This window comes from Rhinolophus ferrumequinum, chromosome 4 (assembly GCF_004115265.2).
Source record: "Rhinolophus ferrumequinum isolate MPI-CBG mRhiFer1 chromosome 4, mRhiFer1_v1.p, whole genome shotgun sequence".
NCBI lineage: Eukaryota > Metazoa > Chordata > Mammalia > Chiroptera > Rhinolophidae > Rhinolophus > Rhinolophus ferrumequinum.
Window position 1 is genome coordinate 86,673,205 of NC_046287.1, and position 18,816 is coordinate 86,692,020.

Below are 18,816 nucleotides of genomic sequence, written 5' to 3' on the forward strand. Positions count from 1 at the left end.
CTACCAGTTGCCAGAGCTTCACTGGGTTCTTTACAACATAGATGTTATCATTGGCATTTTACAGGTGAGGAAAGAGAAGTCTTGGAGAGAAAGTCAGTAAGTAACGTATCACACAGCCAGGAGTTGAACTGTTTGGAAGTAAATGGAGACCACCTAAATGAGAACAAACACTTGCAGGTGCTTTTATTTTGGGGGTCTGCTTTGGATTCCTCAGGTGTCTCCATGGAAGCCATTCTGAAACTATTTGGAGAATATTTCTTTGAATAAGTAAGAATCTGGCTATGACAGGATGTTACGGACATTGGGAGGAAATCTCATGGAGTTTATTGAAAACCTAGATGCCCTCCACAGTTTCCTTGCACTCTCTTATGGTAAGGTGTTTGAGTCTGGTCTTGGTGGCTCGTAAAGGAAGCAAGTGCCTGTAGCCATTCTGAGTCCTTCCGGGCCATCTCCCCACTTCCCCCAAGAGGGGTCAGCTGCAAGGGGCCTGCAGAATCCTTGGTACCTGGAGTTCTCTGGGGAAAGGAATGGAGAATGAATCCCTGCTGGCCACTTTCATAAAAAGACCAACAACAATCAAAGAAGGGCAAGCTGGAGAGGTCAGCTTTGTGATGGAGGACAGTCTGTTCTGATAGGGCTGGTGTGAGTTTGGAATTAAATCTAGAAGACTGATTACAACGGGAACAAAGGCTGGGAAACAGTCAGGTTTCAGGGGATTTGTAAAATCTTTCCTCAGGTTTCCTGGCCTGGATGGAGCTGATAAACAGCTTCTGCAGCCAGATTCATTTATTCATGTATCAGAACGAAAGACTTGACACGGCCAAGAGCCAGAATTAGACACCATCCAACTCTGAGTAACCCACAGGGTGACTGCCTGACGTGTTAGGAAACTAATTTCCCTTTTGGGATATGTCCCTCTGGAGTTCACTCTTTGGTTTTCTTGTTTGTAGAGATCATTGGAAATTCAAATACCTAGACTCCCTTCTCTATTTAAGAAAGAAAATGTCTTATTGAAAAGGTGATGTGGCATTTACACATATAACAATCATTCATCATTTTATATGAAATAATGTTTATATTTACTTTTAGGGCCCTTTTTAGTTTACTAAGCTCTTTCTTCACTATTTCTATAATGATCATAGCCATGCTTGAAGGATTGTCATGCGGATAAAATGGGATGATGTATGCTACAATGCCTCATGCACCATAGTGCACCCTTATAGATGTTAAATGGGAAATATTTATTATTCCCTTTAGTTTTAAAATAGGAAATAAGAGGCTTGAAAACCTTAACTGATGTCAAGTAGAATGAGTAGTTGGGTCTGTTCTGTTGTTATCATGTGATCAACTCAAGAATAAAGGGAATGGAAAGAAGCCTGGCTAGGGGATCAGATGTGGCAACTTACTAGCTGATGAGTCCAGACAAGTTACTTGTCCTCTCTGGACCTCAATTTTTTTCACATATTATTTAGTTAATATGTATTCAGTACCTACTCTGTGTCAAGCACTTTCCTAGGCATTAGACGCTCACAGAGACCAAAAGGAATAAATAGGGGGGAAAAAATCCTACCTCATAGTGAGGTGTGGATTAAAAGACGTAACATGTAAAAGTCTCTAACATTGTAATCAGTTCAAAAAAGGCATTCCATTTCTAATAACTTTCTTCCTTCCTCTTCCTTTTCTTTCTGTTCAATATGGCTAGTGTTAAAATTGTGATAATTCACATGGTAACTTTCTCTCAAATTTATTAAAGTGCTACAATTAGGATATAAAGAAATATAGTTAGACCCTTTCAATAATCTTTCATACTTTTTAATATCATGTCTGTCACCTGAAAATTTGGCTAATATTTTAAGTCAGTTCTGGAGAAAATATCAATAGTCTTCCATTCATTCCTTAAATAAGAAAGAAAATGATGGAATATCTTTTACATTCCAGATATTGTTCTCAGCATATTACTGTCACAGTTTTATGATAAGAGTGGAAGGAATCGAGGTTCTGAATTCCTAAGTCCATTGTTTCTATACCCCTTCCTGCTACATTTCCTCTGGTAGTTATTCCTTCATATGCCAAAACCAATGCTAGAGAAGCAACAGGACTTCTTCAGAGGTAAGTAAGGGCATTTTGCACATGAGGTAAATAAATGCATAAATGTTGCCATATGCAAGTTGAAATAAAATATATGCAATGATAACCGATATCTACATTGTCCTTTATATTGGGCAAAATATTATAGAGTGTCTCTGTAGGCAAAAATAATATAAGATAATACTGACTTTTTTTTGTGTCCATCTCTAGGAATTTGGCAGTCCCTTAAGGAATACATTTCTGGTTATAACTGTGCTTTTAATCTAGTTATTATTTTTAGCTAACTTTCATTGAGTGCTAATTATGAGGCAGGTATTGGGCTAAGTAATTCATAAACATTGAATTATCCTCTAACCCCTGAGATTAGGTACTCTTACTTTTCCCACTATACAGAAGAGGTCCAGAAAGGTCAAGTAACGATCCCAAATGGCCCGGCTGTGGTCGTTGAGCTAGGCCCCAATCCCAGGTGTGCCTGTCTCCAGAGACCGTGCTCTGGTCTGCTTCTCATTAGTTTCCCCGTGCCCTCATTCTCCACTTTCATAAAGCCCTATTTTAATCAAGAAATAAAAGTATGATCATATTATTTAGATAGTTGGAGACCCCAATCAGAAGAATTAAAAGCACAAAGTTCGGCAAGTGTCTCTGGGAGACAGCCTAGGCTGGGGCAGAAGTGAGGGTGGAGATGGTCCCCGGAAGTGTGTCAATTTTCATTTTAGTCCCTCTACACTCTGTTATTTTTCCCATTGTGTAGAGTTTGGATACAATTTTTTAAAATAACTTTTAATTTCCTGTTTTATCTTATGGTTTTTATATGTGCTGCCTCAAATGATCTTTAGATTCAGTCAAGATGTAAACACACATACCTATACACATACACTTTCTCTCCATATATATGTTTTTGCAAAGATAAAATCAATATTTGGAGAAAAACCTCATTTTAACTAGCAACCCCGAAACACACACACACACACACACACACGAACACACACGCACACACACACATACACACACCCCTATCCGCACACACCCCACCATGGAAGAGAACAAAGATCTCAGAAAGAACCCACCTCCTTAATCTCGTCCCTCACTCAGACCAAAAGCTGTGAGGCAGGGCTCTGGCTGCCTGTGATCGAGCAGGGAGAAAACTGCTTCTCTCAGGGATGCCCCCAGATAGAGTCTTCGTCCTCGTTTCCTGTCATACATCTACCATGACATGGTGCATACTTGGATGTCAGCATTTATTCCTGGAGAAAGATGATCTCCTCTGAGGTGTCCTTGGTTTTCCAAATGTGCAAGTTTTCACCACATACAGCATTATCCTCCCAGAACAAGAAATAAACTCTTTTTGCACTTGCAAATTCTGCTGAGCCCCTGATGTTCCTGATAGTGAAGATGCCCACTGTCACATGACAAGCGTGGCAGCCAGCTCCCGCTTGGAGTGTGGGGAGAAGCAGCATGGCATGGGGGAAAGGCTCATTTGGGGGGGGGGTCAAAATATTGTTCTACCATTAATCTAGCCATAACTGCCCTAAGCGTCAGTTTCCTCCTCTTTAAAATGGAGATAATACTTGCCATAGAGAGCTGATTCGGGGGTTAGGTATAATATAAAATGCATGACATATAGGGGCTGAAAACATGGTTGATTTTATTTTTGTGAGATTGGAGGGGGCTTTGGGATATAGTTTGGTGTGGTGCAATGGATAAGAGCTGTTGTTTCACAAAAACTTAAAAGCATAATTTAGACAACCTCCATTCACTGGGAAAAACATATTGTGTCTTTTAATTAGGAGATGCATGCACCATCGTTCCATTTGGAGAGAGGAGCACACAGGAAGATGCTTCTCCATGACTACTCTGATAGAAGTGGTCTGTGCCGCATTGTACCAGGTATGGGGATGGCTTAACTAGTCCTGCAGCTATGAGGTCTCTGGAGTCAGGATGGGTTTCCCTACAAATCCTCAGGATAGTTGATGCCAGCTGTGGAAGGAAGTTAAAACTCCATTTCTTCCATAGTTTGACTTTGCCATCTTGACCATTACTCCCAAAGTTTCAAGCCTTTAAAATGAGCTTCCAAAAAGCCAATAGAAGGCATCATTTCAGTTTTATTTCAACACTTAAAATTATGCTGGTTTTTCCATCATTGTGATAATTCTATAGACAATTTTATATCAACTTATTTTTGTATTCAGCATTATAAAAAATCATCTTTCCATGTTTTAACAGTCTGTAAAACCACTACCTTCCATGGCTGAATGATATTTGATATTATAATTAACTAGTCTCCTATTGTTCTACTTTTAGTTGATACTATGCATTTGCTATTGTAAACAGTGCTGTGATGAACATCTTCATGCATGATTTACCATTTTTATATTATAACCTGGGACAGAATCCCAGAGGAACACTTAACAAACATGATCCTTAATGCTTTTACAACTGAATTTTGCTTACATTATCTCCAGAGTTTATTTATTTGTTTGTTGAATAAGTTGAGTGCCTTCCATGAATAGATGCTGAACTAGAAATTAGAGTGGCAGGAATGTATTTGGTATCCAGCCATGTAAAACTTAAATCTCTATAAAGTTATTTTAATTTTTTATTTTATTGATCTGTCATATGCTGCCCGTCTTGACGCAGGGCCTGGACTTGGTGAACTCGGGAATATTCATCAGAAGTTGTATAACTTAACTATTTTTCTGAGTTTTATTGACACACTGCCTTGTGCCATTGCTCACTGACAGACAGCCTTCTGCTGGCTGCAGAAAGCTGTGGCCAAAGAGTTCTTCAACATCAATGTGTCCATGGATTCCCTAACATGAACAGGGAGTGGAGAGGACCGGGAAGAAGGAGAATGTTGTGTTTCTGATTGTGCAGAAGTCTCACAGATGGATGAGAAGGGCAAAGCCAAATAGGTTACAAGACAGTCAGGGCATCTGGAGAGACCAAGAAGTACTGGGCTTGCTGTGTCTTCAGAAAGCACAGTCCCTCCTAGTGGGAGAATCAACTGGGCCTCAATTTTTTCACATACCAGGGGTGCCAAAAAAAAATGTATACAAGTGGACACTTTGGTCAGCGTTGCTCAAGCAGTAGTTTGCCATAATCAGAAGTGCTGGACACTGATGGTAACCACTTTGAGCACCTCTTGTAATTGCAGAAGTCAAACATGACTTATGTTCATTCATCTTTTGTTATCAGTGTATATCGAGTATTACAATTTTAATATAGTTTTCCTTTCTTAATATGTGTATACATTTAAAAAAATTTTTATTTTGTGGTTGTTTTTTTGTTGTTGTTGTTGTTTTAATTTTATTGGGGAATATTGGGGAACAGTGTGTTTTTCCAGGGCCCATCAGCTCCAAGTCATTGTCCTTCAATCTAATTGTGGAGGGCGCAGCTCAGCTCCAAGTCCAGTTTCTGTTTTCAATCTTTAGTTGCAGGGGGCACAGCCCACCATCCCAGGTGGGAATTGAACCAGCCCTTGTTGTTAAGAGCTCGCACTGTAACCAACTGAGCCATCTGGCTACCCCTATATAGATTTTTTTGGCACCCTCTGTATATTCAGCACCTACCATGTGCCAAGTACTTTCTTAGGCATTAGATACTCACAGAGTATTTAATAATAGAGTGAAGGCAGCTGTTGACATTTTGGAACAGAAAATTCTTTGTTGTGATGGGATGTTTAGCAGCTTCCTGGTCTCTGCCCACTAGATGCTAGTAACACCTTGCCTCCCCCCTTCAATTTTTGCAGTAAAAAGTATCTCCAGGAATTGCCAAGTGTCCTCAGGGTGGGGGTAGGGGACAAAAATCTGTCCTGGTTGAGAACCACTGGGTTAAGTTAACCTGGATATACATTGGAGGCTTTCTGGGGTGTACCTTAGCCTGGAAATGTTTCACCTATAGGAATACCAATATAAAGGGCTTGAAATTCAGGTCTGGTGGCTTATTTTGCATTATTCCTAAACTAATTGACCTTTTAAGTCCTTAGTGCCCATTTCTGCAGCTGGGGCCAGTCATGGGTCTGGGGTCATGTATTTGGCTGCCTCAATTGCAAATTGTAGACCATTATCCATTTAGGAACCACATATATTAGGTGCACAACTCTCCATGTCCGCATAGCTTGTACAAATATCCAGGTAAGTCTGTGCTTCCTGGAGCACACAATGTTTGTATCTTACAGCATTCAAAGTCCACCTCAAGTCTGTTCACTGAAGCGTCTTTGACCACAGGAAAAAAGACGATCATGTGTGATTTTCCTACCAGCCCCCTCTTGAGATTTTATAAAAAGTTCCTGCTGCCTTTGATAGAGAATAGTATAAGGATTAAGTAGATAAAAATCTTGGGGCTTACGAAGTCTTGGTAGAATTGACCTTGCAGCCCTCACTGTTCCTGTGGCCCTAATAACAGCAAATGGGGCTTGTGCATCTCTAGGGTCACGACGAGTCACGTGACCAGGCATGTCTGCTTCTCTCCCTGCCATCTGTAGGCCTTTGAGGCAGCTTTCCTTAGGACGAAGGAGAAGTATTGGAGTGTCTTTGTTCATCCTGTGAAGAAATCCCGCTGGGAAGTTATGAGAAGTATTGTCATGTTTGGAAAAGATGAGTAAACTATTCTCCGGAGCTGGGCTCTCAGAGCACAGTGATTGCTTGGAGCACACAAATGGACAAAGTCCTTGTGATTATTATGTCACTGACGCTGCAGAGCTTGGATTTGGCCGACATGGTTTTTAACTTGAAAATGTCAGAGTGTAATTTGCCTTCTTTTGCCTGTTTTATTTGTGCTGGGTGACACACAGGCACAGTCTCCCTTGTCGTCAGGGAAAACCACTGGAGAGAGGAATCAGTCCCAGTTGGTGACTGTGAAAGAGAAGGACGATGAGTACTGACATATTATCAAGAACAATGAATTTCCCACAGCTCATCACCCCTTCTGGACTGGAAAGCACTTCTGGCCTACAAATCTGTGGATAAGAACCATAGTGTCCGGTAATGCAAAGGGTACTGTGTCAAGAGCCAGGAAAGCAGATTTCTGGCTCTGTCCCTGAGGTGCTGTGTGACCTTGGCCAAGGTCCTCCATCTTCCATCTGAAAAATGAAGACAGTAGTCTGTCCGTTGGCCCTGAGCTGGTCTGATGATCATCACTGAACGCCTGAGTTAGACAAAGGGCTCCAGCCCACTGAGAGAAGGGAGCTAGAGCGTCCTCCTCACGGCCCCTGGATCATGATGACATGCATCTGGGAGAAGGTCTGCAGGGCTCAAAAGGCTGCATTTTAAGTCCGTGTTGAGCCGAGAGCCGTGGCAAGCGACTCAAACACACAATTGACATCCTTTGTCTAGGAGATTTTCATATCAAAAAGGCTCCATTTGGAATCTCTACCCTCTGCCAAATAGGGCTGTTGGTTAAATTTTTATGTGCCACCCCAAACTGTCAGTCTAAAAAGCTCCATGGCAAATGTCCCTGACGCTGGGCTGGGCACACACACTGTGCTCTGCGAGCTCATTGTCTGGCTGTCACCGTTTCAATGCCGACTCTGTTTTCGTGGCGAGACATACTCAATTGGCCTAGAAACCCTTCAGCGGCAGGCAGAAACTTGGCAGGGGGCAGGGGGGCTTCTCAACCTGGTAGCAAGTTTTCTGTTTGTTTTAATTTGGAAGTGGAATTGCTGTGGCCATCTGGAGATGCTGAGGGAGCTATGCTGGAGAGTGGGGGACTGTACTTTTCCTGTGAAACATTTAAGATACTATCCTAAGCTCTGCTCTGTGCCAGGTTGGTGGCGCAAGTGGCCTGTGAACAGGACTCTCTTTTTCTACAGGCAGGACATCTCCTGAATGAACATCTTTGTGCTGCTTTATCCTGAGTGGCTCTGGATGGAATAGAAGACATTCTGTAATGCTTTTCCTTTCCACATTGTATTTGATGAATCAGTAAGAGACTCTTTCCCTCTGTAGCTTGGATTGGGGATAGGCTGGGGAACGGAGTTTATTGTATAATCTTTATGGCTGGTGGGGACTTTTAAGTCCCTGAGGAGTCCCCAGAGTTTGGGAAACCAGAATTTAGCTTGGTAGGACCATTGACTTTCTTTTCCTTGTGGCAGCCTCCAGAAACCAGAATGCAGGATCTTTTTGATAGCTATGGAAGGAAATAGTGCCAAGGGGTTTGAACTAGTGAGTACATGAGAAAGTTTGCCATCCGAGAAAAAGGAAGTGACACTAAAATTCACTACACCAAGAGACAAGAGAACATAGTCAGTAGCAATGGCAGGGTGGCATTCTAGACATGACCACTCATCATCCTCGTGGTCACCACGGATATCCGAATCCCACCAAAGTCACTTTCTGCATCATGAAGGTGGGGGAGAGGTCAAGGGTTATGAGAATGACCGTCAACAGGTCATGTTTGGTCATTTTCCATTTTCTTGGATAAAATATATGTCAACTAAATTGGTTATGAACTCACATAAAGGTCAATTAGGCAAAGTAAATTTGGTCCAAAAAAATCAGTTAAAATCCCTTCAGCTATTGTGATTTTTCTCTGCTATTTGTTGGAATGAATAGACATGTTGCTGCTATTTCTTCTGTTTCTTATTAGTCAGAAATATGCTTTTGAGTACTTCAATACTATTCTTTTCTCTTTCAGAGATTAGCTGCAGATTTGATTTTTAAAACAATACTTATTACTTCTCTGGTGTTTATTCCATTACAAACACTCCATAAGAAACAACTAGGAAATTATAAAACAGTGTACCTCAGCTGTTCCCTAATGCCACAAGATATTATTATTGCTACTATTAATATTTTAAATTCTTATCTACTTTAAAAACTCCCTTTCTGAGTTTTGGGCACAAAATAACAGAAACTTTAGTGATACTTATTCATAAGATTAGGTTGATTTCTATCACCTCAGAAAGTCCCTATGGTTAGTGAAGCTAAGTGCTCCTGGACAACTAGTGCTGGCATTGGGCATTTCATGTAAAGGGTACTCGTTTTGCTTCTTCCTTCTGTGTGTTCCCTGGAGAGAGCAATGAATGATGTCTCCCCAGCTCCATGATGGACTCTTTCACCCAGGCTTGGGTACCAGATCCAATGCTACAGAATTTACTACTTTCTTTCTTAATTAATTCTAAAAAGAAGGAGAGAGAGAGAGAGAGAGAGAGAGAGAGAGAGAGAGAGAGAGAGAGAGAGAGAGATCTCACAGAGCTATCTCACAGAGCTATCTCTCTCTCACTATTAGCCCAAGTGAGAGCTTTAACTTCTGTTTCTTATTAGTCAGAGATATGCTTTTGAGCACTCCATTGCGCAAATATTCTTTTCTATTTTAGAGATTAGCTGCAGATTTGATTTTTAAAATGATGTTTAACTACTACTCTGGTGTTTATTTCATTACTGACCTCTTTCCGCCTAATGAGTCACAAAGCATGGCCAGAATGATATTTCTAAGGGAAAGTTTATGGTGCAGGTTGCTTTTTATGATGCAGGTTCCTTTCCATTCTTCAGTGTTACATCTGTTCTCTGTGTATAGCTGAAGGTCAAGCAAGATGGAGTGAATATTCAGAAATCTGTCCCAGGACTCCAAAACCAGAAGATTCGATTAGATAAGTATTTCTCCATCATTCATCCCCAAGTCACCTTCAACATTTTCAGCATCTGCAAATTTATCAACAGTCAATATGTCCTGAAGACATGGAAAGAAATGATGCCTGAAGCCTGGAAACATCAACCCATGCTCAAACTCCGAGGTAATCAGTCACCCTTTTCCTCTTGTTCTCTGCTGTTTGGGAGATTGGCTAGAAAAGAAAGAAGAAGAGCCTTCCAATTTCTTCAAAAAACCTGGACGAAAAGTGGGGCAGGGACTGCATTCAGAACAGTTGTTTTTCTGACATCTCCATTTGGCTTGATCTGTAAGCAATATGTTTTATTTCTTCAACTGTTTATGGTTTAGATATAAATGGACTCTAATTATATAATATATAGAATATAATATATTGTGTCATATATGTAAAATTCTGGTCTCTGTTACCAAGATTTTCAGAATGCACGTGGTACTATCAGAACTAATTTTATGTCTCTTTTGTATAGCAGCATGATCATATGACCTACTGTTAATAGGGCATGCACATTTTTGTTTCGATTGTGGTAAAATTTACATAACATAAACTTTACCACTTTAACCCTTTTTGAGTGCTTCCAAATTTTGGCTATTGTGATTTATAGAGTACAAGTCTCTCTTGAAATCCCTACCTGCAAAACTTTTCAGTATATATCCAAAAGTGGACAAGATGGCTGTGGTAGGAGGACACTGAACTCACCTCATCCCATGAGCAAAATCAAATATGTATGTATAGAGGTGTCAGTTGCTCCTGTGAGACAACCAAGCACTGAATGAACAGCTTCTGACAACAAACAAGAGAAAGAGACTAAATAGAGAATGCTGGGAAGCCGAGGGAGGCCTCTGGGAGCTTCAGAAACTCTCTAGGGCTGGAGGAGTGGGTGAGCACCATTGTTTATGGCCCCTTCCACCTCCATGGGGTGGGTAGAGGCTCTATCCAGGTGCTCTGGCATGCCTGCAAGGTTGCTGCAATGTGTTCCCAGACACATCGCCTGAGCCCATTTTGGCTCTGCACAAATAGAGCAAGAGGATCAACAGGGCATTACTACATACCCCTGGCCTCCCCACTCGGAGATGCTCTGGCTTAATGGGCCAGTGCTCTGTACACCTCAAGCACCTGCTTGGCTCCTACCAGCCTGTCAAAACCATGCTGCACACAGTCCACACAGAGCCTGCTTCTATATAAGGCCACTTTTCCAACACGGGGAGAGACAACTATCTTGTCTAATTCATATAAACAAACATAGAAATTCAAACAAAATGAAAAGGCAGAAGAATATCTCTTAAATGAAGGAACAAGAAAAATTCCCCCGAGGGACAGTGTGGGGTCAACAGGGGAAGAACCCTAAGGAAATGGAAATAAATAATTTGCCTGATAAAGAATTCAAAGAAACGGTCATAAGATTGCTTACGAAATTTGAGAGTGGATAGAAGAACTTAGGGAGAACATCAACAAAGATTTAGAAACTATAAGAAAGAACCAAATAGATATGAAGAATACAATAACTGAAATGAAAAGCACATTAGAAGGAATCTACAGCAGAGTAGCTAACACAGAAGAATGGGTCAGTGGCCTGGAAGACAGACTACTGGAAATCACCCACTCAGAACAGCAGAAGAAAAGTGAACTTTAGAAAAATGAGGATATATTAAGGGAATTCTGGGATAACATCAAACATTCAAACATTCACATTATCGGGATCCCAGAAAGAGGAGAAAGGGAGAAAAGAGCAGAAACTTTATTTAAAGAAATAATGGCTGAAAACTTTCCATAGTGGGAAAGAAAACAGACATCTAGGTCCAGGAAGCACAGAGTTCTAAACAAGATGAACCCAAAGAGACTCCCAGCAAGACATATTGTAGATAAAAATTGCAAAAGTTAAAGAGACAGTCTTGATGAAAACAAGAGAAAAATTAATTACACACAAAGGAAAGAAACCCTATACAATTATCAGCTGATTTTTCATCAGCAACTTTGCAATTCAGAGGGGAGTGGCAGGACATCTTTAAAATGCAGAAAGAAAGGAACATACAACCTAGAATAATTTACCCAGCAAGGTTGTCATTCAGAGCTGCAGAAGAGATAGAGTTTACCAGACAAGCAAAAATTAAAGGACTTCATTATCATTAAACTAGCTTTACAAGAAATGTTAAAGGGTCTCCTTTAAGTAGACAAGGAAAGAAATAAGAAAACATGAGAAAGGTAAAAATCTCACGGGTAAAGGCAAATATTCAATAAATACAGCAAATCAAACATTTAAAACGTTACAACAGGATTAAAAGAAAAATGTATCAAACTCAACTCAAACTATAATAAATGACAACAATAACATAAAGCATGGAGGGAGGAGTAAAAATATAGTCCTTATAGAATATATTCAAACTTAAATGCCCATCAGCTTAAAATAGAGTACTATAGATAGAGAATAATATACATAAACCTCAAGGTAACCACAAACAAAAAAACCTACAAAAGGTATACAAAGAATAAAGAGAAAGGAAACAAAGTGAAAAACACTAAAGAAAACCAAACAACCACAACAGAAGAGATCAAGAGAAGAAAGGAAGAGAGGAGAACTATAAAAACAACCAAAAAACAATTTATAAAGTGACAATAAGTACATACTTGTCAATAATTACTTTAAATGTAAATTGATCAAATGCTCCAAACAAAGACTAGGGTGGCTCAATGGATTAAAAAACATGACCCATCTATGTGCTGCCTACAAGAGACTCACTTCACATTCAGGTTCACAGACTGAACCTGAAGAGATGGAAAAAGATATTCCATGCAAGTAGAAACGGAAAGCTAGAGTAGCAAGCAATACTTGTATCACAAGGATGCCAGTTCACAAGGATCCCAGTTTCTCTAAATCCTCATGAACACTTGTTATCTTCTGTTTTTTGTTTGTTTGCTTGTTTGTTTGTTTGTTTGATAATTGCTATTGTAATGGGTTTTAACTGATATCTCATTATGGTTTTGATTTTCATTTCCCTAATGATTAGTGATTGAGCATCTTTTCATATGCTTATTGGCCTTTTGTACATATTTAGAGAAATGTCTATTCAAGTCATTTGCCTATTTTTTAATCAGTTTTTCTTGTTGTTGTTGTTGCTGTTGTTGAGTTATAGGAGTTCACTAAATATTCTGGATATTAACCCTTATCAGAAATACGATTTGCAAATATTTTCTCCCTTTCCATGAATTGCCGGTTCACTCCGTTGATTGTAACCTTTGATGCAGAGAAGTTTAAAATTTTGATGTAATCCAACTTAACTATTTTTCCTTGTATTGCCTATACTTTTGGTATCACATCTAAGAAATCATTGCCAAATTCAATATCATGCAGTTCTTCTCTGTGTTTTCTTCTAAGAGTTTTATGGTTTTGTGTCTTACATTTAGGTCTTTGATCTATTTTGAGTTAATTTTTGTATATGGTGTGAGAGGGCACACATTTTGAACTGTCTTTTTATTAGACTGATGATTAGGTGTTCTAGGCATAAACATAGGCAGGGCTTTAGAGACATGTGAGAGGAAAAGGATGTGTTTTGGGAATCCCGATTGAATTGTAGAGCGGAGTGATGGGAGATGAAGCTGGCAAGATGAAGACTTAAGCTCTGTTGTGCAGTTGGAAACATTTTTAAGTGTCTACTGTGACCAGATTTGAGATTTAGAATGGTCACTCTGGAGGCATGTGAAGGATGGACGAGGGAATGGAGAAAATGGAACCTTGGAGATCAGGTGGAGGCTGCCATTGGAGAGCAGGTGAGAAACTTTAAGTGCTGATTGCATTCGGACAGTGGCACTGGGGTGGTGATCAAGGAACAGATGTATGAGATGATTAAGGCAGACACTGGTGACCAGATGTAGGAATTGAAAAATATTTAGGATAATTATTAGCTTTCTTGCTTGGATAACTGGGTGATAAAGGTATGATTAACAGAAAAGACGTGATGTAAACTTGTGGAGAGCAAGGACTTTTGTCAGTTTCAGTCACTGCTATATCCTTAATGTTTAATACTACATGCCTGGCTCCTAGTAGGGACTAAGCACATATGTTATAGAAGAATTAATAAAGAAAGAAAAGATTTGCAGAGGGCATAGAAGGTGAGTTCAGTTGCAGATGTTCATGTATAAATACCTAATTGGTAATAAAAAGAAATCACTTGATGGGAGTATAAATTGTCACAATCTTTCTAGAGAGGGCAATTTGGCAATATGTGTCAAAAGCCTTAAAAATGAGCATATTCTTTGTCTAAGTAATTCCATGTTTAAGGATACATTCTTTAACACAGTAGCCATGATTATACACAATGAGTTACTTCAAACTTGCTCTTGGCAATGTTGTTTATAGAGCGATAAACTAGATGTACTATAATCAATTCTAGCTTATTGCTTAAATAAAATATAGTATAACACATGTAGCCAGCAAAAATATGATGCATATCTATGTTTAATGATATGGAAAAATATCTATTAAATATTCGAAGTGAAAAATTCAGATTACAAAAAGTAAACGCCAGATAACCCCATTTTTTTTTTGTAATATAAAAATTAACAGTAATTACCTATGTGGTGTAATTATGAGTCATTTTTATTATTTTCTCCGACTTTTTTTCTTTTCTGCAATGAATGTGTATTACTTTTACAATAAGATAATAAGCACATATATTTTTTATATTAAAGTTTTTATTGAAAAATTAATCTTTATCATAAAATGAGTAACATATAATGTAAGTTCAACTTTTTAAAGAATCTCTGCCCTATCAGATTCGTCAATGCACTATTACTAGGTGCATATTTCTTTGTCTACTTTCTTTTTTAAAATTAAAGTTTATTGGGGTGACAATTGTTAGGAAAGTTGCATAGGTTTCAGGTGTACAATTCTGTATTACATCATCTATAAATCCCATTGTGTGTTCACCACCCAGAATCAGTTCTCCTTCCATCACCACATGTTTTATCCCCTTTACCCTCATCTCCCACCCCTTCCCCCCTTACCCTCTGGTAATAACTATTTGTTGTCAGCCTGGTGTACAATGCAGTTGTGGGATGCCAAAAGAGAAGACTACCAAGACAGAACCCTGGGGAACACCAACATTTAAGGAATGAACAACAATAACAACAACAACAAAACCCTAAAGAAATAGTTGAAAGAAGTAGGAGAAGTCTCAGGGGGAAAGCAGTGTCAGGGAAGTCCCTGGAAGCGAGATTTCAGGGAGGAGTGTCTGCTCTACCACACAGCAGATTGACTGAGTAAAGAAAAGATTGACAGACTTGTGTTGAAGCAGGTGTTTGGAGGCCATGGAGAGAGGGGGAGATGAGTACGTGGAGGCAGAAAGTATAGCTAACTCTCCCAAAATTTGGCTAAAAGGGAAGGAGCGAGACTGCAGCAGATAGAAAGTCACATTGCATGGAGAGCCATATCATCTCCTGTTGGTAACATGCTGTCATGTCACATGATGGAAAGGCCAGATGATCTGGATGGAGTCTATGTAGTGCATGATATACCTGTGCTCCCCCAAGCTCTGCAGCCTGCAAAAGCTGGAGGAGCACCAGATGCATCCTTCGGACCTCTCCCCCCATGACACCACCAGGGATCTCATCCTGCTGAACCAGCAGCGACTGGATGAGATTGAGCTGTCCACCCAGCTGGAGAGGAAGAAGGAGGAGCTGCGGGTTCTTGCCAAGCAATTGGCCATAGAAAAGAAGAAAACAGAGACTTTGCTTTATGCCATGCTGCCCAAGCATGTGGCCAACCAGCTGAAGGAAGGCAAAAAGATGGCTGCAGGTAAGGCATTTCCTTCCCTCCACAGGGAACTCTGAGCAGGAGGCAGTGTGCCTTTGTGGATAGGGACACAGAATCTGAAACCAGAGAGACCTGGGGTTGAATTCTGGATCCATCGCTTTTGAGCAACATGACCTTGAGCTAATTACTTAAGCTGTATATCTTCAGTTTTCTCCTCTACATTGAGAATAATAAAAATAATACAGGGGTGAAATATAAATTAAATAAAAATGCCTGTCAATAACACTAACATATATAACATTCTCTAAGGATTTAAAGCTATATCCTAAGACAGGCCTCTTTGCTCAGTGACCATGAATAGGATTCTTCTCTATGACTGGAAGTGATACACCTACACATTAAATTATGGGGTGCCTCTAAAGACCACCTGGGAGAGTAAGCTATTTCTGGAATGAAGGATGCCATGTTTACTTTGAACTCACTTTCCATTTGTAATGGGCTTGTGTTCATCCACCAGACAAGCAAGGTGAATGTACTCAGTGCCAGGGTGCTGTCCCAGGTTCTGGCGACCCAAAAGAGTTCACGGTTTTGTGGGTTTGAGAGATATACACAGAATAAATTAATGAGGGTGTGAGTTGGCCAAAGGAAAGGAAACTAACATGCATTAACAATTACTGTGCCAGGATCTGTGTTAGACATTTTACATATGCTATTTTATTTAATTTTCTGAACATTTCTATGAGAGAGGAGTTATTTATCCATACTGTACAGTTAAGCAAATCTACATTTACCTCAGCTTATGAGTAAAAGAGCTGAGGTAATCAGTCCAATAATGGACCAATAATCAGTCCATATAACACAAACATTCATACTCTTTCCATGACATAAGGTACTATGGAAACACAGATGATGGAAATTGATAATAAATAAATGCCAGAGAAGAAAGAGATGGGAGCAAGGTGGGGTTGTGAAGACCTATATAAAGTGTGTGGTACTTGAGTTGGGCCATGAGGCTGAATATCAGCAAAACACAAAATAAACAAACAAAAACCAGGAAGGGCAAGGCATTTCAGGAGAATAGGGTAGTAAGAGCAAAGGTAAGGTAATATAAAAATAAATACTGTTGTGTATTATCCTTAGAACATGAGGGTTTATGGCAGAGTGGTGCCTTATGAGGCTGATCAGATAGGATGAGACTCAGCTGATACCGTGATGAATCTGGATTACCATGGAAAAGGAAATCATCTTCAATTTTAGATGTGGGGATTCACTGAAGTTTTTTTGTTTTTGTTTTTGTTTTTTAATAATGGAGGTGACATGATTAGCTTTGTAAATATGATTTTGAGTGCAGTGCAGTGAACACATGTGAGGGAGGCATACTGAAAGCCCATCAATATGCAGTTGAGTGATGGTAAAGGCCGAATTCAGGCAGCACAAGTAGAAATTGACAGATGGAAGAAGATGGTGAGAAGATGGAAAAGGTAAGAGATAAGAGTCCGTGATGAATGTGAGGTTTCTAGCGGGGAGAGATGTGATGTTTTATCCTAAGACAGAATCAAAAAGAAGAATCCTGAGGGTAGGAAAGTAAGGTCAGTTTTAGAACTGTTGGATTTGAAATACCTGTGGGATACTACATAGAGCATGGCTGATAGGTAGATAGAAACTGTAAGGGGAGCTCAATCGAAAATTCTAGGACAGAGCTATAGATCTGGGAGTTATCGCAGTGTGGATGGTGATTCATCATAGACTATGAATGATGGATAAGGTTGTCTAGGAGGCATGAGGTGAGATGAAAAGAGTTGGGTATTGAACATTAGGGAACACCTATTATTTAAGAAGGGAGAAAAGCCAGGGAAATATATAAAAGGAGATGAGAAACGTAGGAAGAATATGAAGAGAGGATGTAGGCCAGAAGCCAAAGGGAAATGAAAGTTACATGAATAGGAGATTATTACCAGAAGTATAAATAATACAGAAGGCTCCCAGCTCTGTTCAAGGAGATATCCATTTAGTCATTCAACAAATATTTATTGAGCACCTACTATGTGCCAGGCCCTGCTCTAGGAGCTGGGGATACAGTAGAGATCAAAACAGTCTCTCGTCTCATGGAGTTTATGTTCCAATGGAGGAGATAGGCAATACCCAAATAAACAATCTCATATAAAATATCATGCCACTCGAGTCTCATGGAGCAGAGGGCTGCACTCAAGCTAAGAGGACAGAGAACTAGGGAGTGTTATTTTAGATAGGGTGGTCAGAAAAGTTCTCACTGAGGTGGTTCCATTTAAGATGTGAGAGACAGAGCCCCATGAATATGAGAAGACGGTGTCAGGCAGAGGAAACAGCAGGGGCAAAGGCCCAAGCAGGAGGCACTTGCTCTGCTGGAGAATCCCCAGGGAGGCCAGTGTGGCTGGACTAGAGCCAGCCAGAGGAGCAGTGTGGAGACATGAGGTCAGAGAGGTGGTGGGCAGAGTGGGGCTCTTTACAGGCCATGGTTAGCATTTTGCGTTTTAGTCTAAGTATGATGCCAGCTGTGGAAGATTGGAGGCAGAGGACTCAGAGCTCTGACTTAAACAGACCATCTGGCTGCTGTATAGAGTCAGCAAGAGTGAAAGCAGCCAGATGACTTGAGAACATGTGGCGGGTATGGTAGCTTCCTGCCGTACTTCGTGGTGACCAGTCTCTACCAGCCCTGACGCTGGCTCTCCTATAGTTCAGCCTCTGCCTTGGCCCACCTGCCAGGGTTTTCTCTGCAAGCGAGTGCCCACCCAATCCATTTCTGTCATTCCACAGCACTTGGCACATCTTACTGAGTGTTTGTTCACTCTTCTATCTACTTCTCTCGACTGGGCACTCCTGAAGAGCAGGGGCCACGTTTGCGTCGTGCTATGTGATCTTCCCAGCATGGTGACCAGCTCATAGCAGGCATTCCATAAATGTCAGCTGGCTGAATGGTAAATAGCCGCTGTTTCCTTTACCCCAAGGCACAGTCAGGTTTGGTTCCCAAGGGTCCCTTGAATTCAGAATTCATGGCATTACTATTCTAAATTCTAAACAACACAGGATGTAACAAAGGGGTTTAAAACCTGCACAATCCTTTTTAGTGATGTGGTGACATTTAAAAACATCTGTGCTGCCTGTGAACCTGTCCAAATAGTGAATATGCTAAATTCACCGTACTCCAAGTTTGACAGATTAACCAGTATCCACGAGGTTTACAAAGTAAGTGTTTGTGTACTGTGGGGTGTGTGTCACAGTGCACTCGGGCAGGCTGGTACTCAGTTGTAGGCCTTTCTCTTCACCGGTCTAGGGTTTGGTGTGGATGGGAGCAGGGTGAGAAGGAAGAGCTAAAAGGAAATTGGAGGTATTTCAGGAA

At 40.4% G+C, this 18,816-nt stretch overlaps 1 pseudogene; it reads left to right on the top strand.

Annotated features, from left to right (window-relative positions):
- The first annotated feature begins 222 nt into the window (after positions 1-222).
- The window catches only part of LOC117021561 (guanylate cyclase soluble subunit beta-2-like), a 32,205-nt pseudogene continuing 13,611 nt past the window's right edge, over positions 223-18,816 (top strand).